The sequence below is a fragment of the Bombina bombina genome, chromosome 6 (assembly GCF_027579735.1).
Source record: "Bombina bombina isolate aBomBom1 chromosome 6, aBomBom1.pri, whole genome shotgun sequence".
Classification (NCBI taxonomy): domain Eukaryota; kingdom Metazoa; phylum Chordata; class Amphibia; order Anura; family Bombinatoridae; genus Bombina; species Bombina bombina.
In genome coordinates, this window is record NC_069504.1 from 646,688,870 (window position 1) to 646,712,430 (window position 23,561).

Consider the following 23,561-nt stretch of genomic DNA (forward strand, 5'->3'; position numbering starts at 1 on the left):
ATAAAAAAATCTAGTACTTTTTGTTAAAAATAACTGCAAGAAGCAGTTATGAGGGGTTAAAGTGGGTGGGAGTGCCTTTACATTGCGGCCTATGGGGACTGTGCGTTCCCTGTAAATATATATGTATATGCTTATATACCTATCTATTTATGTCTTAATATGTGTATAAACACATAAATATATATGTATAAATTCATATACATATATATTTCAATTTGCTGCTCATCGCTGCCTGACTTATCCCCTTTGCTGTGCTAGGTTCTCATGCTGTGTTTCACGGCATGAGAACGAGGCGCCCAATGGTGTGTGCGCAAATAAGTGGAGTGCACATATTACTCTCGCAAAGCGATCATTTTGCACTACACTTGTAATCTATCAGAAAGAAACAGAGAAAGCGAAAAAGCTAATTTGATATTATCCCTTATGTGTCTAGCCGATTGAAAACTGGATTATAATGTACTTGACCACTGGTGTCAGGTTGTCCCAATGCAAGGTATATGGAGTGTTATTATGTTCCTAATGCATTTGAAAGCCTTGTGATACATGGGTTATAGTGGGGTATCAAATGGGCAGGAATGGGTTAAAATTTTAGAGCACCCAAAAATGTGAATTTAAATTTGAAAACCATAATAAGACTGAGCAAAACTTCAAATAACAAAGAATGTTGACTTTTTTCAAATACATTGGTATTTAAAATCAATTACTCTACACTTTTAATCCAATTATATATATATATATATATATATATATATATATATATATATATATATGAATAGCACAGAAAGGGTAAGTTTAGCATCCTTTTTTACCTATATGATCACTGAACATCCACTTGATTTTTAGGCTAGGCAAACTCTGTATGTGCTTGGCCTGAAACTGTGCCCCAGCTCCCCACGTGCGCCTGAATTTATAAAAAAAATAGACGTAACTTTGCGCAGGTGAGCTGGGGCGTAATAATGATAAATTTCGCCTGTCGAAAAAAGCATTTCTATTTACTCCCTATTTATCACAGTACATCCTTATAGATATTTACGCTACCATGTCTTGATTATTAAAAAAGCATTTTTTTAGGTAACTATTTAGCTTATATTTTTATTATATAATGTTTCTGTGCTGTTTTTGCCATATGTTGATAATTTAAGATCGCAAAAATAAATATATCAATATATCAATATATATATAAAACTGTTGGTACCCATATGCGCCTGTGGAAGAGCAAATGTCTGTCAATAACAGTCTCTTCTTGGTCGCTGAGCCTTTGAAAAATTAGTTAAAAGAAGAAAGTTCTGCATGACAAGATGTAAAAACGTGTATTATAATGGCGAAATATACAACACGCAATTGAAGCCAAAATTTCAGTTCCCTATCGGCGCAAAGCAATGATAAATAAGAAACTGGGAGTATTTGTAGGTCAGGCTTTTAAATTACGCCTATTACTAATGTGTATTGTTGCACTCGGGAGTGCGCCCGTGCGCCTAGGCGAATGCAAGCGGAGTGCGAAGAAGTTTCTTTCAGATTTGCGCAATTATAGGCGCAGAGTGCTTTGATCAATATGACGATCAGTTCGTATGCGCTATTTTGGATGGAATTAAAGAAGAATGGCTTTGATAAATCTACCGATTAGTGATGGCAAATCCTAGCGTTTATTATACGCTTGGATTTACCATCACTTTAAACTGCTGTCATTCATTTGTATATTTAATATTTCCATTACATTTTGTTTTCTAATGTTGCAGAGCTGAAGAAAATTGTAGACCAGCGTAAGCAATAAAGTAAATGCTTCCAATATGGTCCTCGAAAAGCTCTATACATCTACAAAGCAGATAAAATAGCTAATAAACTGTTGTGCTTGCTCAGCTTACCATAAGTTATTTTTGTGGGATATTATTATCAGTACAGTGTATATATGAACCAGTTATTTCCAGTAAAATCCAAACCCAAACAGTTCTAACTATTAGAATAATAATCCCAATTTTCCTTGCTCCCAGCACATTCCATAAATTCTTATCTGGATTCCTATCATCACATCAGCAAGAAGATGCACCCAGGCAATTCAACAAGACAGCTGTTAAACGTCTGACTGTCTCTTTATATGCAGGTCAGGGAAAGTGGCCAGAAACAGACAAGACAAAATCTTCATTAGATTTGGTGCAGCTGTCAGGAAAACAACTTTGAAAACTGTGGTTCTTACTGGATCAGAGCAAAATAACAACTTTGAGACAAACAAGAACAAATATATTAATCATACCTAAGTTACTGTCATGTATTCATTTAGAGAAAGACAAAATGTACCTGATTTAGAATACAAGTAAACATGCTGCTCATAATTCTCCAAAAATAATGAATGAATATTCCATTGTAATGAAAAAAATACAATGAAAACAATTCCTTCTGCTGTATGTAAAGCAATTTGTACTTCTTCAGCATATTTTCAATCAATTTTCATACATGGCGAGTATCCAGTATTTAATCATAATGTCAAGTAATTTGATTGATTATTCAATTAAACATATATAGACCCATATATATATATATATATATATATATGTGTGTATATATATATATATATACACATATATATATATACATACAGTATATATATACTGTATATATTAAAATTTGACACTCAATTGATTGTGTCTGGTCTGAGGTCTAATGTTGGCATATAGTTGACATGGATTTCATGGCCATAAGTCTGGTATAACGTCAGACACTTAACTCCTTCCCCTGCTAGTCATTTAATATTTTTGTAAACTATACTTGGCCACCCTATATGTATGCTGTTTTTCTATATCTATGTAATGTGGATCGCCCAAGGGTAATGACTATACTCTTAGTTTCCTTGTGATTATATAATATATATTACCAATACAATAAAGGGATGGTCTACTTGATTTCTTCATCCTTTAAAAAGATAGATACCGCCTTTACTACCTATTTCCAGCTTTGCATAACCAACATTGTTATTTTAATTTACTTTCTAACCTCTAAGTTTGCCTGTTTCTAAGCTCTTGGTTCTTTTTATTAGCTTTTTAGATCTCTCACAGCAGCTAGACAGTGCTAGTTTATGTGTGCCATAGAGATAGCATTGGGCTCACTCCCGCAGAGAATTATAATGGTTATATGAGAACCAGAAGATTGTAAAAAGCACTGAGATAAGGGGCAGCCTGCAGGGGCTTAGGTACAGGTAATCATAGTGGTAACATTTATATTAATATAACAGTGTTGGTTATGCAAAACTGGGGAATGGGTAATAAAGGGATTATCTATCCTTTTAAACACTAACAATTTTCAAGTAGACTGTGCCTTTAAAGCAGTGTTTGCAAAACAGAATGAGAAGCAGTCTGCCAGGAACGAACAGCAGCATCAATAGCTTGTTCTATGGCCCGGTTACCACCTGGTAGTAGCTTCTTTCTGCCCAATTGTGCTTTCACAGAGGAAAACTTTCCTGTAGTATATCAGTCTGATCCCGCCGACATGGTCAGTCCAGCCCCGAAATACCAGGCAATTCTCCTCTGAACAAGGAACATGACAACCCCAGACGATCGTTTCGGCCTCCTTTGGGCCTCGTCAGTGAGGTGCAGCCATATCCCTCTAAGCACATTGGGCAAGGAGTCCACGTCTGGTTTCCCCCATCACCCTTAGGGAGACTATCCCCAGGGTCATATTTACATATGCAAAACAGAATGAGAAGCAGTCTGCCAGGAACGAACAGCAGCATCAATAGCTTGTTCTATGGCCCGGTTACCACCTGGTAGTAGCTTCTTTCTGCCCAATTGTGCTTTCACAGAGGAAAACTTTCCTGTAGTATATCAGTCTGATCCCGCCGACATGGTCAGTCCATCCCCGAAATACCAGGCAATTCTCCTCTGAACAAGGAACATGACAACCCCAGACGATCGTTTCGGCCTCCTTTGGGCCTCGTCAGTGAGGTGCAGCCATATCCCTCTAAGCACATTGGGCAAGGAGTCCACGTCTGGTTTCCCCCATCACCCTTAGGGAGACTATCCCCAGGGTCATATTTACATATGCAAAACAGAATGAGAAGCAGTCTGCCAGGAACGAACAGCAGCATCAATAGCTTGTTCTATGGCCCGGTTACCACCTGGTAGTAGCTTCTTTCTGCCCAATTGTGCTTTCACAGAGGAAAACTTTCCTGTAGTATATCAGTCTGATCCCGCCGACATGGTCAGTCCAGCCCCGAAATACCAGGCAATTCTCCTCTGAACAAGGAACATGACAACCCCAGACGATCGTTTCGGCCTCCTTTGGGCCTCGTCAGTGAGGTGCAGCCATATCCCTCTAAGCACATTGGGCAAGGAGTCCACGTCTGGTTTCCCCCATCACCCTTAGGGAGACTATCCCCAGGGTCATATTTACATATGCAAAACAGAATGAGAAGCAGTCTGCCAGGAACGAACAGCAGCATCAATAGCTTGTTCTATGGCCCGGTTACCACCTGGTAGTAGCTTCTTTCTGCCCAATTGTGCTTTCACAGAGGAAAACTTTCCTGTAGTATATCAGTCTGATCCCGCCGACATGGTCAGTCCAGCCCCGAAATACCAGGCAATTCTCCTCTGAACAAGGAACATGACAACCCCAGACGATCGTTTCGGCCTCCTTTGGGCCTCGTCAGTGAGGTGCAGCCATATCCCTCTAAGCACATTGGGCAAGGAGTCCACGTCTGGTTTCCCCCATCACCCTTAGGGAGACTATCCCCAGGGTCATATTTACATATGCAAAACAGAATGAGAAGCAGTCTGCCAGGAACGAACAGCAGCATCAATAGCTTGTTCTATGGCCCGGTTACCACCTGGTAGTAGCTTCTTTCTGCCCAATTGTGCTTTCACAGAGGAAAACTTTCCTGTAGTATATCAGTCTGATCCCGCCGACATGGTCAGTCCAGCCCCGAAATACCAGGCAATTCTCCTCTGAACAAGGAACATGACAACCCCAGACGATCGTTTCGGCCTCCTTTGGGCCTCGTCAAGCAGTGTTTCCCAAACCCAGTCCTAAGGAACCTTAATAAGCCAGATATTAATTATATCTTAAAAGGACAGTTTACTCAAAAAATGACTTCCCTTTAATTTGTTCCCAATGATCCACTTTACCTGCTGGAGTCTATTAATTGTTTACAAGTATTTCCATTAACCTTATATTGGCATTTGAATTAGTTTATTTAGCCTGTGATATCCCCACCCATCGTGAAAGTTTTGCCTTCAACACAGCCAGTAGAAGAAATTACACTCCCAGTGGGATATAGCAGAGATAAGGTAATACAATGTTGATTTTCCATTGTTCTCTCCAAGTATTGGTGATTGGTTTATGGGCAGATATAAGATAAAGAAGCAGGTATATTTACACAATGTGATAAAGTAATGAGATCTGATTATACCTACAAGCTCAACCCATTTTATTAGGTTGTAGCTTCAAAACACAAAATCAGCTAATTTATATACACAAATAAGCCTTATAAAAGCAAATCTCATACATTTTAAACTATGCAGCTGGTAAAAAAAAGTCATTGGAAACACATTAAGGGAAAAACAATTTTATAGTATACTGTCCCTTTAACTAGAGCACAGGTGAAATAATCAGCTTATGGATGAGCTGATTATTTCACCTTTGGGAAACACTGCTTCAAAGGGACATTAAGACATTGAGATTGTGAAGCAAAATGGTTAATTATATGTAGTTAAAACAACTTTGCAATATTCTTTTAATATGAAATGTGCCCCCTTTTTTTCTAAGAATTTAATTCTGAATACTTTAATTCTAAACACCTGTTAAAAATGAAATGCAGACTCCACACTTAACACTGCTATATTCCATGCAATGATTGGCTGCACAGTCTAGTGACCCTATTATAACTGTACATAATTGGTCTCAGCAGGGAAAGAAATCTAGGTTACAACATAATGGCATCCATAGCTTCATGCATACTTAGGGTTGCCACCTCAGCCATGTTTTCTTGGATACTTGTGAGTTACACATGCTGCAGGGTGTGCAGGGAGGAACATGTATTGTGTTTCTGGACAGCACTATTTATATTCCTCCCTGCACACCCTGCAGCATGTGTAACTTATAAGTGTTCTGTATTTTACGGGACGGGTGGCAACCCTATGCATACTTAAACTTTACACTTATTTTTCCAATGTTTACACAAAAAAATCGTTGTTCCCCAGATAACACCTCTTAGGTATAATATGTATAGGTTGCCCTTTGTCCTAATATACAGTGACGAGTGCTCAGCTCTAACATAGGCAATTACACAGCCTGAAGCCAAACATGAGAGCAGTTGAAACCAGCAACCATTTATAGAGATAGTAACTTCATTATTTCCCTCTGCAGCTCATCTTCTTCCCTCTCATTTCATCTCCCCTACCACACTTGTTCTCTGAAATTTCTCTGAGAATGCAGAGTATTGATTTTGAGATTTTTGCAGTATGTTTGTGCATTTCATTAGTGGGTTTAATAAGACAAGCTATAGAGAACAGGCTGTGAAAAGGAAAAAACCCTCTGGAGCACTGTCATTGTGAAATACTGTTGGTAAATGCCGAAATGATGACAAATCTGCCTGCAGTGAAAGTTTGGTTTCCAGTTGTAGCAAAACTGAGCAACCAGTTTGTATCATAGGCAACAATTCAGTTTAATATCAGACTCCATATACTTTGTGCAATTAAAATTTGCATTAATTTTTTTTTTGGGGGGGTGAGCAGTAGGACTCTGTTGATGTTTTATGTCTACCAAGCCAAAAGTGATATGTTACTGTTACTAGTGATATGTTACTGTTATTTACTGTCACTAGTGGTATGTTACTGTTATTTACTGTTACTAATGATATGTTACTGTTACTAATGATATGTTACTGTTACTAATGGTATATAACTGTTATTTACTGTAACTAGTGCTATGTTACTGTTATTTACTGTTACTAATGATATGTTACTGTTACTAGTGGTATGTTACAGTTATTTACTGTTACTAGTGGTATGTTACTGTTACTAGTGGTATGTTACTGTTATTTACTGTTACTAGTGGTATGTTATTCTTGTTTACTGTTACTAGTGGTATATTACTCTTGTTTACTGTTACTAATGGTATGTTACACTTGTTTACTGTTACTAGTGGTATGCTACTCTTGTTTGCTATTACTAGTGGTATGCTACTAGTGGTATATTACTCTTTTTTACTGTTACTAGTGGTATATTAGTCGTGTTTACTGTTACTAATGGTATGTTACTCTTGTTTACTGTTACTAGTGGTATGTTACTCTTGTTTGCTGTTACTAGTGGTATGTTGCTCTTGTTTACTGTTACTAGTGGTATGTTATTCTTGTTTACTGTTACTAGTGGTATGTTACTCTTGTATGCTGTTACTAGTGATATGTTACTGTTATTTACTGTCACTAGTGGTATGTTACTGTTATTTACTGTTACTAATGATATGTTACTGTTACTAATGGTATATAACTGTTATTTACTGTAACTAGTGCTATGTTACTGTTATTTACTGTTACTAATGATATGTTACTGTTACTAGTGGTATGTTACAGTTATTTACTGTTACTAGTGGTATGTTACTGTTATTTACTGTTACTAGTGGTATGTTATTCTTGTTTACTGTTACTAGCGGTATATTACTCTTGTTTACTGTTACTAATAGTATGTTACACTTGTTTACTGTTACTAGTGGTATGCTACTCTTGTTTGCTATTACTAGTGGTATGCTACTAGTGGTATATTACTCTTTTTTACTGTTACTAGTGGTATATTAGTCGTGTTTACTGTTACTAATGGTATGTTACTCTTGTTTACTGTTACTAGTGGTATGTTACTCTTGTTTGCTGTTACTAGTGGTATGTTGCTCTTGTTTACTGTTACTAGTGGTATGTTATTCTTGTTTACTGTTACTAGTGGTATGTTACTCTTGTATGCTGTTACTAGTGGTATGTTACTCTTGTTTACTGTTACTAGTGGTATGCTATTCTTGTTTTACTGTTACTAGTGGTATATTACTCTTGTTTACTGTTACTAATGGTATGTTACTCTTGTTTACTGTTACTAGTGGTATGCTACTCTGGTTTACTGTTACTAGCGGTATGCTACTAGTGGTATATTACTCTTTTGTACTGCTACTAGTGGTATATTAGTCTTGTTTACTGTTACTAATGGTATGTTACTCTTGTTTACTGTTACTAGTGGTATGTTACACTTGTTTGCTGTTACTAGTGGTATGTTGCTCTTGTTTACTGTTACTAGTGGTATGTTATTCTTGTTTACAGTTACTAGTGGTATGTTACTCTTGTATGCTGTTACTAGTGGTATGTTACTCTTGTTTACTGTTACTAGTGGTATGCTATTCTGTCTGCCTTTAGTGGCTTAGAAACAGGTAGAAATTTAGAGCTTTAAATGTTATAAAATATATTAATATAACAATGTTGGTTGTGCAAAGCTGGGAAATGGATAGTAAAGGTGTTACCTATCTTTTTAAACAATAACAATTCTGGTGTAGTAGACTGTCCCTTTAAGGGTGTCCCCAGGTACTTGTTAAACTGTAAATGGTAGTAATCCAGTGAAATACCGTTCTATTTTATTTTTAGTTTAGTATTTACCAAAGATAGTGATTTGTTTTAAAGATTTAGAGAACCCTTAATGGTTAAGCTAGTGTACAAGAGTTTCTATGGTACAACCTGTCCCTTCTGGAAAGCATAGGGGTACACATATTATGGAGTTTAATTTAAAAACCATTGTGTAAGGATGTAGTACAATTGTGCAAGCAGCTGTAGAAAACGAATCACAGTAAAGGTCAGATAGCATCTATGTTATAAATAGCTTTGGGCATGTGTCTCTGAAAGATTAGTACACAAAAAACAACTTTTAAGCTAAATTGCCAGGGCATGTTGTCACTATTCCAGGTTATGTTTAAAAAAAAAAGAGAGAAATATGCTGCTGCAGGGTATAAACTAAGGAAATAATAAATACTTACCATGAGCAGAAACCAAATCCAGATAAGGATCAGACTATACAGATAAGGGTTCAGGTGCTTTTTAGTTAGGTAAAAGTACATTGTCAGCACTGGAAAAGCCAAAGGAAAAACATCATGGTTAAAGAATAATGCAGCTATATTTAAAGGTCAGAGTTTCCATATCAACTTGTTCTTTTAAATGTTTTAAGCTCTAGACTGAAATTATATATTTGAATGAAAATTTGTATTTAAATGGATAACAAATGCTTTGCAATTTCATAAAATATCTGTTGCCTTGCTATAGAATAAGATATCAGCAATGTTTTAAATAAGTTAACATCTTGTTTGCAGTTGTTTTTCAATAGCCAAATTCCACCCACCACTTGATTTATTTGGAGGAGACAGTTCAGGCTTAAAGGGACATTATACACTAGATTTTCTTTGCATACATGTTTTGTAGATGATCCATTTATATAGCTTATACAACTTTTTTTTTTTTTTAATAACATCGTGCTGATTTTCAGACTCCTAACTAAGCCCCAAAGTTTTAGGAGAATACTGATGTATACCTACTCCAGCTTGCTCCTTTTTGTGTAAAGAGTCTTTTTATATGCAGAGGAAGGGGGAGGGTGGGGTCTTCTCTTTTTGGTATACAACCACTTTCAGTGTGTGTTCCAGCTAAACTTTTCAACAGGGCTAAACTGGGAGCTTCTAAGTAAGTTTTTAATGATTTTATACTGGATTTTTATATCCGTATCTGTGCATATTATTCTTTATAGTAGTGTCTATTACATGCAGTTAAATGAAAATTGGTGTATACTGTTCTTTTAAGTCTGTAGGTAACAATTCTAACCAAATTCAATATGTTAATATAAAGTTCAGTGTTTTGCAGTTGATATTTTCTAAAGCCAGATAGGGAAATATGTGTAACAGAGTTAGCTTTGAGATATATGCAGTGTGCTTTTCCACTAGGAACTCAACATTTTTCGGAGCTCAATTACATTAAAAGGTGCCAGAATAAATAAAGCAAGTTTTTAAATACACATAACTAAACATTTGATATATAAAACCTTCAAGGTGTTTTCTGTCCCTTTAAGAAGTTTAAATAAATGAGTTTTATTTTTTGAAGTTAAAATACAAGTCTAGGGGAAGCACTTTGAAACGCGCTGTTGTCACCGCGTTTGGATTTATTGTGCATGAAGGCGTGCGCCCTATAAAAACCTGTTGATGCAGGTGCAATCACATTTGAAGGACTCCTAGGCAGATACAATGTATGTAGCAATACAGCGGATTGACACTTTACAGTTTCAGCAATGTTAAAATCAGGTATAAGAAGAAAAGTTCTATCCATAAAAACCTGTGGTAAAATGGTAACAGGGCTTTAACAATCAATCAGCTAGACTACGAGTTTTGCGTTATGATTCAAGTAGCATTGTTATCGTCCATAACGCTTCATTTTCCCTAACGCCGCTATTACAAGTCTTGTAGGTATAGGTGTACCGCACACCTTTTTGGCTGTCACACAACGTCAGTACTTTTTCAATGGGACTCCCATAGCGCCGGTATTACGAGTTTGCCTGGGACGCCAAAAAGTGAGCGGTACACCCTTTACTGACAAGATCTGTACTGCCATCTAAAGTCGGTAGTTATGAGTTTTACGTTACAAATCGGTAACATAAAAATCATAACTAAGTGTTAAAAAGTACACTAACACCCATAAACTACCTATTAACCCCTAAACCGATGCCCTCCCGCATCGCAAACACTTTTAAAAACGTATTAACTCCTAATCGGCCGCTCCAGACATCGTTGCCACTATAATAAACCCTAAACCGTCGCCCTCCCGCATCGCAAACACTATCTAAATATTATTAACCCCTAATCTGCTATCCGCCCACACCGCAGCTATAATAAACCTATTAACCCCTAATCCGCAAGCCCCCCACAATGAAATGTACTTAAATAAACTATTAACCCCTAAACTGAAAGCCCCCCACAGCGAAATATACTAAAATAAACTATTAACCCCTACACCTAACGACCCCCTAACTTTATATTAAAATTACAATTTCCCTATCTTAAATTAAATTAAAACTTACCTGTCAAATTAAATAAATTAATTTTAAACTAACAATTAAACTAAAATAATTATTAAACTACAATTAAACTTACTACCAATTAAATTAAACTAAACTACACATTAAAAAAATCCTAACACTACTCTAAAAATTACAAAAAGTATCTAATTACAAAAAAAAACTAACAAACAAACAAACACTAAATTACGAAAAATAAGAAACACATTATCAAAAAAAAAAGGAATTACACCTAATCTAATAGCCCTATCAAAATAAAAAAGCCCCCCCAAAATAAAAAAAAACCCTAGCCTACAATAAACTACCAATGGCCCTTAAAAGGGCCTTTTGTGGGGCATTGCCCCAAATAAATCATTTATTTTACCTGTAAAAAAATACAAACACCCCCCTAAAACCGACCACGTCCACAACCAACCCCCACAAATAAAATAACTAAAAAAAAAAAAACCTAACCTCCCCATTGCACTGAAAAGGGCATTTGGATGGGCATTGCCCTTAAAAGGGTATTTAGCTCTTTTACATGCCCAGACCCTAATCTTAAAATAAAACTCACCCAAAAAACCTAAAATAACACTAACATCCGATGATCCACTTACAGTTCTTGAAGTCCCGCTTAAAGGATCCATCCAGCCGGTAAGAAGTCTTCATCCAGCCGGTAAGAAGTCTTCATCCAGCCGGCGAGGTCCTCACTCAGGCGGCAAGAAGTCTTCATCCAGTCGGCATCTTCTATCTTCAACCATCCGGCGCAGAGCGGGTCCATTCTGAAGACATCCGGCATGGAGCATCCTCTTCATATGGTCGCCGCCGTAAACTGGAACTTCAATGCAAGTGACGTCATCCAAGATGGCGTCCCTTGCATTCCTATTGGCCGAAAGATTTCAATCAGCCAATAGGATTAGAGCTGCTAAAATGCTATTGGCTGTTCCAATCAGCCAATAGGATTTGAGCAGATCTCATTCTATTGTTGATGAGAGCTCAATCCTATTGGCTGATTGGAACAGCCAATAGGATGAGAGCTGCTCAAATCCTATTGGCTGATTGGAACAGCCAATATGATTTTAGCAGCTCTAATCCTATTGGCTGATTGAAATCTTTCAGCCAATAGGAATGCAAGAGACGCCATCTTGGATGACGTCACTTGCATTGAAGTTCCAGTTTACGGTGGTGACCGTATGAAGAGGATGCTCTGCGCCGGATGTCTTCAGGATGGACCCGATCCGCGCCGGATGGATGAAGATAGAGGATGCCGTCTGGATGAAGATAGAGGATGCCGTCTGGATGAAGACTTCTTGCCGCCTGGATGAGGACTTTGACGGCTAGATGAAGATTGAAGAGGCTGTCTGGATGAAGACTTCTTGCCGGCTGGATGAATCCTTCAAGCGGGACTTCAAGAACTGTAAGTGGATCATCGGGGGTTAGTGTTAGTTTTTATAAAAAAACACTTGCTGCACTGTATACTTTGGATCAATATATTTTTGACCCATTGGACCTACTGGAACTCTGGTATATGCTGTTTGCCTTGTTAAAGTCTGTTGGGTGACTGCATTGATCCCTTCCTGCCTTATTAGCATCATTGGAGATGCTACACCAAATGTGAGTATATATCATACCATTCATACTATATACTCCTGGGTCCAAACTGTACTAGGCCATATAGGCACCTTTGTGTCTTCTTGTATTTCCACATTACAGATTATCTATCTCTCCCAAGAGGTTGGTCTGCTGGGTGACTGTTATAGATCCCAGACTGCTCCCACGGCACTATTTGGAGTGCTTCAATACATGTGAGTGTAATTCTGCACATTTATATCATACACATCTTTTGGAACAAACAATATTGAGCCATGTGGCGCATCTGTCTCTTCTCTTGTTTCTAGGTTTATTTAAGGTCTTTTTGGGTGGGTTTTATTTTTAGATTAGAGTTTGGGCATGTAAAAGAACTAAATGCCCTTTTCAGGGCAATGGTGAGCTTATGTTTTTTTAGATAGTTATTTTATTTGGGGGGGTTGGTTGTGGGGTGGTGGGTTTTACTGTTGGGGGGTTGTTTGTATTTTTTTTTACAGGTAAAAGAGCTAATTTCTTTGGGGCAATGCCCCACAAAAGCCCCTTTGATAGGGCTATTAGATTAGGTGTAATTCTTTTTTATTTTTGATAATTTGTTTCTTATTTTTTGCAATTTAGTGCTTTTTTTATGTAATTTTTTTTTTCATTTTTCGTAATTTTAGGTTTTAGTGTAAGGCAGGTTAGGTTTTATTTCACAGGTAAGTTTGTATTTATTTTAACTAGGTAGTTAGTAAATAGTTAATAACTATTTACTAACTAGTCTACCTAGTTAAAATAAATACAAACTTAGCTGTGAAATAAAAATAAAACCTAAGCTAGATACAATATAACTATTAGTTATATTGTAGCTAGCTTGGGTTTTATTTCACAGGTAAGTATGTATTTAGTTTTAAATAGGTATTATTTAGTTAATAATTGTAACTTTAGTTTAGCTCTATTTTAATTATGTTAAAGTTAGGGGCGTTAGGGTTAGGTTTAGGGATTAATATAGTTTAATTTAGCTTGTTGCGATGTGGGGGGTTTAGGGGTTAATAGGTTTATTTAGTTAATAATTGTAAATTTAATTTAGCTATATTTTTCTTATGTTAAAGTTAGTGGGTGTTAGGGTTAGACTTACGGTTACGTTAGGATTAGGGTTAGGTTTAGGCGTTAATAACTTTAGTATAGTGGCGGCGACATCGGGAGCAACAGATTAGGGGTTAATAGTTTTATGTAGGTGGCGGCGATGTTGGGGGCGGCAGATTAGGGGTTAATAATATTATGTAGGTGGCAGCGATGTTGGGGCAGCAGATTAGGGGTTAATAACTGTATGTAGGTGGCAGCGATGTTGGGGGCAGCAGATTAGTGGTGTTTAGACTCGGGGTTTATGTTAGGGTGTTAGGTTTAAACATTATTTTCTTTTTCCCCATAGACATCAATGGGTCTGCGTTACGGAGCTTTTGTTTCCACGATCGCAAGTGTGATGTCTTTGGGGAAATCGTGCACAAGCACGTCAAAGCAGCGCTTGATTTCGGTGCGGAATGGAGCTCAAAGCAACCATATCGCCCGCACAAGCCTGCCTTTTTAAAAGTTGTAATAGCAGCGCTATAGGGAGGTGAAATAACGCTGCTTTTGTGGCGGTCGTTAAAATCTCTATAGCACTCAAAACTTGTAATCTAGCTGAATATAAATAAATATTTTCAAAAACAAAGTTAAAAAATGGCCATATTGCAATAGCAAAATGGTGCACAGTCTGCCAATAATGAAAACATAAAGGGTGCAATTAAATGGTTTAGCAGTGGTGGGGATGGAAACAGATTATAGTAGGTTCTTATGAAAGTCACAAATGCGCAATCCCATTTTAAAACAAGATTATGAAGATGTCAGTACTGTTAGTGACAATAAACAATAAAAGCACAACATTTGAAGATGTTGGGTCCTAAAGTAAATTTTCCTGCAAATCCCCTTAACTGTGCAAGATACCCATACTCAACACATATACATACTGTATGTATATGAACCTATACATATACAAATGTGTGTCCTGTCCATTGTATACAGCCTCTACAATAGGGATGAATGGAGCTTTAATGAATCAATACCATGTGTGAATAGACCTCTACGAGAGTTTTCCCATATGCAAGAGAAATATTTGCAAAGATGTCCAAAATGCCCTTTTAATCACTAAGAACTTTTTGGTCCCATAATATAAATAGAGCTTTTAGCAAGGATCTAAAAACACGTTTGTGAGTGTAGGAAAGAAACAAAAATGTGCTATTGTGATCAATTTGTATCCTTTTCTGCCACAAAAAGAGCCAAAAAGACTTCAGTTGATAAATTGTGATCTAGGCCAGAATTTCAAATACACACTGTACATTTTATTTTCTGCTCTAATGTCTCTTTAAAGGGACAGTCAAGTCCAAAAAAAACTTTAATGTTTCAAATAGGGCATGTAATTTTAAACAACTTTCCAATTTACTTTTATCACCAATTTTGCTTTGTTCTTTTGGTATTCTTAGTTGAAAGCTAGACCTAGGAAGGCTCATATGATAATTTCTAAGTCCTTGAAGGCCGCCTCTAATCACATGCTTTTGTATTTGCTTTTCACAGCAGGGGAGAGCTAGTTCAGGTAAACCCTATAGATAACATTGTGAGCACGCCCGTGGATTGTGGCAGACACTGCACTAATTGGCTAAAATGAAAGTCAATAGATAATAAATAAAATGTCATGTGATCAGGGGGCTGTCAGAAGATGATTAGATACAAGTTAATCACAGAGGTAAAAAGTGTATTATTATACCTGTGTTGGTTATGCAAAACTGGGGAATGGGTAATAAAGGGATTATCTAGCTTCTAAAACAGCAACAATTCTGGTGTTGACTGTCCCTTTAACTAACAGGATGTGCTTTAACAGAAATCAGATTTGTCTATTTGTTCGTTTCTTTGATACAAACATTCAAAATTGCAGGTCATTAGATTTGTAGATTATCCTGTCCATATATACAGCAAATTGGGAAAATCAAATTTATTCTATTTATTAATTTAGAGGTCTGGCTTAGATGTAGCTTCAGTCTGACCTGACCAACCAACTAATTTTGTAATTAAAAAGATAAGTTCAGTTGGCTTTTTTAGTTCCTATAATTGATATTATTAACATTATTAAGAACCATATGGCTAGATTTAGAGTTCTGCGGCCAAAGGGGTGCGTTAGCTACGCTTGCTTTTCCCCCCCCCGCACCTTTTAAATACCGCTGGTATTTAGAGTTCACAGAAGGGCTGCGTTAGGCTCCAAAAAAGGGAGCGTAGAGCATATTTACCGCCACTGCAACTCTCAATACCAGCGTTGCTTACGGACGTGGCCAGCTTCAAAAACGTGCTCATGCACGATTCCCCCATAGAAAACAATGGGGCTGTTTGAGCTGAAAAAAACCCTTAACACCTGCAAAAAAGCAGCGTTCAGCTCCTAACGCAGCCCCATTGTTTTCTATGGCGAAACACTTCCTAAGTCTGCACCTAACACTCTAACATGCACCCCGAGTCTAAACACCCATAACCTTACACTTATTAACCTCTAATCTGCCGCCCCCGCTATCGCTGACCCCTGCATATTATTATTAAGCCCTAATCTGCCGCTCCGTACACCGCCAAAACCTACATTATACCTATGTACCCCTAATCTGCTGCCCCTAACCCTGCCGACCCCTATATTATATTTATTAACACCTAATCTGCCGCCCCCAACGTCGCCTCCACCTACCTACAATAATTAACCCCTAATCTGCCGACCGGATCTCACCGCTACTCTAATAAATGTATTAACCCCTAAAGCTAAGTCTAACCCTAACACTAACACCCCCCTAAATTAAATATAATTTAAATCTAACGAAATAAATTAACTCTTATTAAATAAATTATTCCTATTTAAAGCTAAATACTTACCTGTAAAATAAACCCTTATATAGCTACAATATAAATTATAATTATATTGTAGCTATTTTAGGATTAATATTTATTTTACAGGCAACTTTGTAATTATTTTAACCAGGTGCAATAGCTATTAAATAGTTAATAACTATTTAATAGTTACCTAGTTAAAATAATTACAAAATTACCTGTAAAATAAATCCTAACCTAAGTTACAATTAAACCAAACACTACACTATCAATAAATAAATTAAATAAAATACCTACAATTATCTACAATTAAACCTAACACTACACTATCAATAAATTAATTAAATACAATACCTACAAATAAATACAATGAAATAAACTAATTAAAGTACAAAAAATAAAAAAATATTTACAAACATTAGAAAAATATTACAACAATTTTAAACTAATTACACCTACTCTAAGCCCCCTAATAAAATAACAAAGACCCCCAAAATAAAAAAATGCCCTACCCTATTCTAAAATTAAAATAGAAAAGCTCTTTTACCTTACCAGTCCTTAAAAGGGCCCTTTGCGGGGCATGCCCCAAAGAATTCAGCTCTTTTGCCTGTAAAAAAAACATACAATACCCCCCCAACATTACAACCCACCACCCACATACCCCTAATCTAACCCAAACCCCCCTTAAATAAACCTAACACTAAGCCCCTGAAGATCTCCCTACCTTGTCTTCACCTCGCCGGGTTCACCAATCCGTCCACCGAAGTCTTGATCCAAGCCTCCGAAGTCTTGATCCAAGCCCAAGCGGGGGCTGAAGAGTGACGTCCATCCTCCGGCTGAAGTCTTGATCCAAGCGGGCAGAAGAGGACCTCCGGACCGGCAAACATCTTCATCCAAGCCGCATCTTCTATGTTCTTCAATCCGATGACGACCGGCTGATCTTCAAGACCTCCAGCACGGATCCATCCATCTTCACCGACGACTTCCCGACGAATGACGGTTCCTTTAAGGGACGTCATCCAAGATGGCGTCCCTCGAATTCCGATTGGCTGATAGGATTCGATCAGCCAATCGGAATTAAGGTAGGAAAATTCTGATTGGCTGATGGAATCAGCCAATCAGATTCAAGTTCAATCCGATTGGCTGATCCAATCAGCCAATCAGATTGAGATCGCATTCTATTGGCTGTTCTATTGGCTGGTTTAATTGTAGCTAATTGTAGGTATTTTATTTAATTTATTTATTGATAGTGTAGTGTTAGGTTTAATTGTAACTTAGGTTAGGATTTATTTTACAGGTAATTTTGTAATTATTTTAACTAGGTAGCTATTAAATAGTTATTAACTATTTAATAGCTATTGTACCTGGTTAAAATAAATACAAAATTTAAATTATATTTAACTTAGGGGGGTGTTAGTGTTAGGGTTAGACTTAGCTTTAGGGGTTAATACATTTATTATAGTAGCGGTGTGGTCCGGCAGATTAGGGGTTAATGCTTGAAGTTAGGTGTTGGCGATGTTAGGGAGGGCAGATTAGGGGTTAATACTTTTTATTATAGGGTTATTGAGGCGGGAGTGAGGTGGATTAGGGGTTAATAACTTTATTATAGTAGCGGTGCGGTCCGCTCGGCAGATTAGGGGTTAATAAGTGTAGGCAGGTGGAGGCGACGTTGTGGGGGGCAGATTAGGGGTTAATAAATATAATATAGGGGTCGGCGGTGTTAGGGGCAGCAGATTAGGGGTACATAGGGATAATGTAGGTAGCGGCGGTTTACGGAGCGGCAGATTAGGGGTTAAAAAAAATATGCAGGTGTCAGCGATAGCGGGGGCGGCAGAATAGGGGTTAATAAGTGTAAGGTTAGGGGTGTTTAGACTCGGGGTACATGTTAGAGTGTTAGCTGCAGACGTAGGAAGTGTTTCCCCATAGAAAACAATGGGGCTGCGTTAGGAGCTGAACGCTGCTTTTTTGCAGGTGTTAGGTTTTTTTTCAGCTCAAACTGCCCCATTGTTTTCTATGGGGGAATTGTGCACGAGCACGTTTTTGAAGCTGGCTGCGTCCGTAAGCACCGTTGCAGTGGCGTTAAATTATGCTCTACGCTCCCTTTTTGGAGCCTAACGCACTGAAAACCCAGCCATTCTGTGAACTCTAAATACCAGCGGTATTTAAAAGGTGCGGGGGGGAAAAAAGCACGGTTAGCTAACGCACCCCTTTGGCCGCAGAACTCTAAATCTAGGCCTACCTGATTAATTCCTTCACTGCCGGGAATAACAGAAGTCTAGTGTGGTGTGCAGCTGCAATTAGCGGCATTCTTAATTCCGAAAAAGTAATGGAAAAGCCATGTATGTCTGCTTTTTCTGAACAAAGGGAATCCCAGAGAAGATTTTACAACCATTTGTGTCATGATTGCACAAGCAGTATGTAAATCATTTCAGTGAGAAACCCGTTTGTTAAAAAGCTTGAGTTTTTTTTTTATATAATCGCATTTGGTAGTGGAACGATGGCATAAAATATACCAAAATGGGCCTAGATCAATACCTTGGGCTGTCTACTTTATGTTTATTATAGTAGCGGTGCGGTCCGGTCGGCAGATTAGGGGTTAATAAGTGTAGGTAGGTGGCGGCGACGTTGGGGGCGGCAGATTAGGGGTTAATAAATATTATGTAGGTGTCGGCGGTATTAGGGGAAGCAGATTAGGGGTACATAGGGATAACGTAGGTGGCGGCGGTGTACGGAGCAGCAGATTAGGGGTTAAAAATTTTTAATAGAGTGGCGGCGATGTGGGGGAACCTCGGTTTAGGGGTACATAGGTAGTTTATGGGTGTTAGTGTACTTTAGAGCACAATAGTTAAGAGCTTTATAAACCGGCGTTAGCCCAGAAAGCTCTTAACTACTGACTTTTTTCTGCGGCTGGAGTTTTGTCGTTAGATTTCTAACGCTCACTTCAGCCACGACTCTAAATACCGGCGTTAGAAAGATCCCATTGAAAAGATAGGATACGCAAATGGCGTAGGGGGATCTGCGGTATGGAAAAGTCGCGGCTGCAAAGTGAGCGTTAGACCCTTTCCTGACTGACTCCATATAACAGCGGTAGCCCAAAACCAGCGTTAGGAGCCTCTAACGCTGGTTTTGATGGCTACCGCCAAACTCTAAATCTAGGCCTTAGGTATTCATTGCACTAATCAAAAACTTTCACATTGAAAAAATGGATATAAAAAATTGAGAATAGCTGATCTAAAATTGATTTATTTGTTTTAGGTTTTGTGAATGGTTAAAACATAGAAACATCTATCCTGAAGTTATTTGCTTTAAAAGCTTGTTTGTGAACATTTCTTAACTGTGACAAATTTACCTTCTACATATTTCCTTATATGTAGTCATTAGAAAACTGCTACATAATAAAAAAAAAATGTTGAATAACCTGGTGGTACAACTGTTGATTTTTAATGCAAGTGTTGTGGGTTTGAATCCTAAAGTCCGCAGTCAGCACTCATGTTGAAAAACGTTGTGCTCTTTGTGTTACCTCAAAACAATATATCTATGTCTTATATCATAACTAATACAGAATCAGCTGAATAACAACATTTTTGCTTACCTGATAAATGTATTTCTTCAAGATATGGTGAGTCCACGGGTTCATCTTAATTACTGTTGGGCATATCACTCCTGGCCAGCAGGAGGAGGCAAAGAGCACCACAGATAAACTGTATCACTCCCTTACCCACAACCCCCAGTCATTCGATCGAAAGGAAATGGAGAAAAGGAGAAACACAATGTGCGGAGGTGTCTGAGGTTTAGCCAAAAAAAACTATCTTTAAAACAAAAAGGGTGGGTCCGTGGACTCACCATATCTTGAAGAAATAAATTTATCAGGTAAGCATAAATTTTGTTTTCTTCCAAAGATCCAAAGATATGGTGAGTCCACGGGTTAATCTTAATTACTGTTGGGAACCAATACCCAAGCTAGAGGACACAGATGAATAGGGGGGGATAAAAACAAGCATGCCTAAACAGAAGGCACCACCGCTTGAAGAAACTTTCTCTCAAAAGCTGCCTCAGCCGAGGCAAAAGTATCCAATCTGTAAAATTTGGAAAAAGTATATAAAGAAGACAAAATTGCAGCCTTGAAAATTTGCTCCATGGAAGCTTAATTTATAAAAGCCCAAGAAGAGGTAACAGCCCTGGTGGAATGAGCCGTAATTCTCTCTATAGGTTGCTTCCCAGCTGACTCATATGCTAGATGAATCACACTTCGCAACCATGAAGAAAGAATAAGAAGCAGAAGTTTTCTGACCTCTACGTTTCCCAGAAAAACAAACAAAAAGAACAGAAGACTTGCGAAAGTCCTTAGTCGCCTCTAAATAGAATTTAAAGGGATGCTAAACCCAATTTCTTTCTTTCATGATTCAGATAGAGCATGAGATTTTAAGCACCTTTCTAATTTACTCCTATTATCAATTTTTCTTTGTTCTCATGCTATCTTGATTTGAAAAAGCAGTACTGTAAGCTTTAGAGCCGGACCATTTTTTGCACTTGTTGATTTGTGGCTAAATGTAGCAAACCAATCAGCAAGCTCTACCAAGGTGCTGAACTAAAAATGGGCCGGCTCCTAACCTTTTATTACTGCTTTTTCAAATCAAGATAACATAAGAACAAAGAAAAATTAATAATAGGAGTAAATTAGAAAGTTGCTTAAAATTGCGTGCTTTATCTGAATCATGAAATAAAAAATGTGGGGTTAGTATCCCTTAAAGAGCACGAAGCACATCTAAATTGTGTAAGACACGTTCTTTCCCCGAAGAAAGCTTTGGACACAGAGATGGAACAACGATCTCCTGATCAATATTTCTATTAGAAACCACCTTAGGAAGGAATCCTAACTTAGTACGAAGAACCACCTTATCCGCATGAAAAATAAGATAAGGAGAATCAAACTGCAAAGCTGAGAGTTCAGAGACGCGCAGAGAAAATAGCCAAAAGAAATAAAACCTTCCAAGATAACAACTTAATGTCTACGGAATGCATTGGCTCAAACGGAGCCTTCTGCAAAAAATTAAGAACAAAATTAAGGCTCCAAGGTGGAGCAACAGGTTTAAACACAGGCCTGATTCTGACAAAGGCCTGATAAAATGCTTGAACATCTGGCACATCTGCCAAACGTTTATGTAACAAAACAAATTAGGCCCAAATTTGTCCCTTTAGAGTGCTAATGGATAACCCTTTCTCTAGACGCTCCTGGAGAAAAGACAAGATTCTTTGAATCCTAACCCTACTCCAAGAGTAGCCATTGGATTCACACCAATAAAGATATTTCCGCCATATCTTTTGGTAAATCTTTCGAGTAACAGGTTAATGTGCCTGAATCATGGTCCCAATGACCGACTCAGAGAACCCACTCTTAGACAGAATAAAGCGTTCAATCTCCAAGCAGTCAGCTTCAGAGAAACGAGATTTGGAAGATGGAAGGGACCCTGAAGTAGAAGGTCCTTCCTCAAGGGTAGTCTCCAAGGAGGTAGAGATAGCATCTCCACTAGATCCACATACCAGATCTTTCGAGATCAAGCAGGAGCAATTAGAATGACTGATGCTCTCTCCTGTTTGATACAAGCAATTAATTGTAGAAGCAGAGCCAACAGAGAGAATAGGTAAGCTATCCTGAAGTTCCAAGGTACTGCCAATGCATCTATCAGGAAGGCCTGAGGATCCCTCGACCTGGAGGCGTACTTTGGAAGCTTGGCGTTCTGTCGAGACACCATCAGATCCAACTCCGGTACCCCCCATTTTGAAGTTAACCTGGAGAACACCTCCGGATGGAGTTCCCACTCCCCGGGATGAAATGTCTGCCTGCTCAGGAAATCCGCTTCCCAGTTGTTCACTCCTGGACTGTGAATGGCAGAGAGACAGCAACTGTGAGCTTCCGCCCAATGATCAGAGCCACCTCCTTCATGGCTATGGAACTCCGAGTTCCCCCCTCGTGCTTGATGTAAGCCACTGAGGTTATGTTGTTTGACTGGAATCTGATGAACTGGGCCAAAGACAGTTGAGGCCAAGCCATCAGAGCATTGTAAATAGCCCTCAACTCCAGAATGTTGATAGGGAGAGTGGACTCCTCCCGAGACCAAATTCCCTGTGCCTTTAAGGAGTCCCAGACTGCTCCCCAGCCCAACAGGCTGGCATCTGTGGTCACAATCACCTAGGAAGGTCTCCAAAAGCAAGTGCCCTGAGAGATCCACCACGGGAGAGAGTATTTCGTCTTCTGATCTAGAACTATCTTTTGAGACAGATCTGCATAATCTCCATTCCATTGTCTGAGCATGCACAACTGCAGAGCTCTCAGATTAAATTGAGCAAAGGGGACGATATCCATGGTAGCCACCATCAGGCCAATTACTTCCATACATTGTGCTACTGAAGGATGTATGGCAGTCTGAAGTGACTGGCTCTTTATGAAGATGGTGCTTGAACCAAATGTCGTCCAGATATAGAGCTACCGCAATGCCCCTTGACCGGATCACAGCCAAGAGGGCCCCCAGAACCTTTGAGAATATTCTGGGAGCTGTGGCAAGTCCAAACGGATGAGCCACAAACTGAAAAAATTTGTCTAGGAAGGCAAAATACACATCTACTGCACCTGGTGTTCCCAGACGGACTCCCATACAGGTACTGACCGGGCCTGACTCTGCTAAACTACAGAGATCAGACAGGATCGGGTACATTCAGAGTAGAGAGACAGTAGACCCTTAGATCTTTGGCCGTCATGAATTGACTTTCTTACCCTAAAGGAAGAAATGTGCAAATAGTCTCCATCATGAAGGATGGAACTCGGAGAGATTTGTTTAGACATTCCTAGTTAAGAATGGGACAGAAAATCCCTTCTAATTTTAGAACCACAATTAGGTTGGAGAAAAAAACCCAGAGGCCCTGTACCTGTGATGAGACTAGAACTATCACTCCCAGGAATGAGAGATCTTGCACACACTTCAAAAACACTTTTCTTTTATCTGGTCAGCAGATAATCTAGAAAAATGAATTCTTCTCCACCCGAAAGACAGCTGTTAAGACTGC

At 38.4% G+C, this 23,561-nt stretch overlaps 1 long non-coding RNA gene and 1 pseudogene across 1 annotated transcript in view; both read right to left on the reverse strand.

The window, feature by feature from the left end:
* Positions 1-23,561, reverse strand: part of LOC128662185 (uncharacterized) — a 173,566-nt gene that overhangs the window by 52,526 nt on the left and 97,479 nt on the right. The window contains exon 2 of the long non-coding RNA XR_008402716.1: positions 8,989-9,077. This is a non-coding gene — a long non-coding RNA (uncharacterized LOC128662185). The remainder of the gene's footprint in view (positions 1-8,988; positions 9,078-23,561) is intronic.
* LOC128665238 (uncharacterized) lies at positions 23,116-23,234 on the reverse strand (annotated as a pseudogene).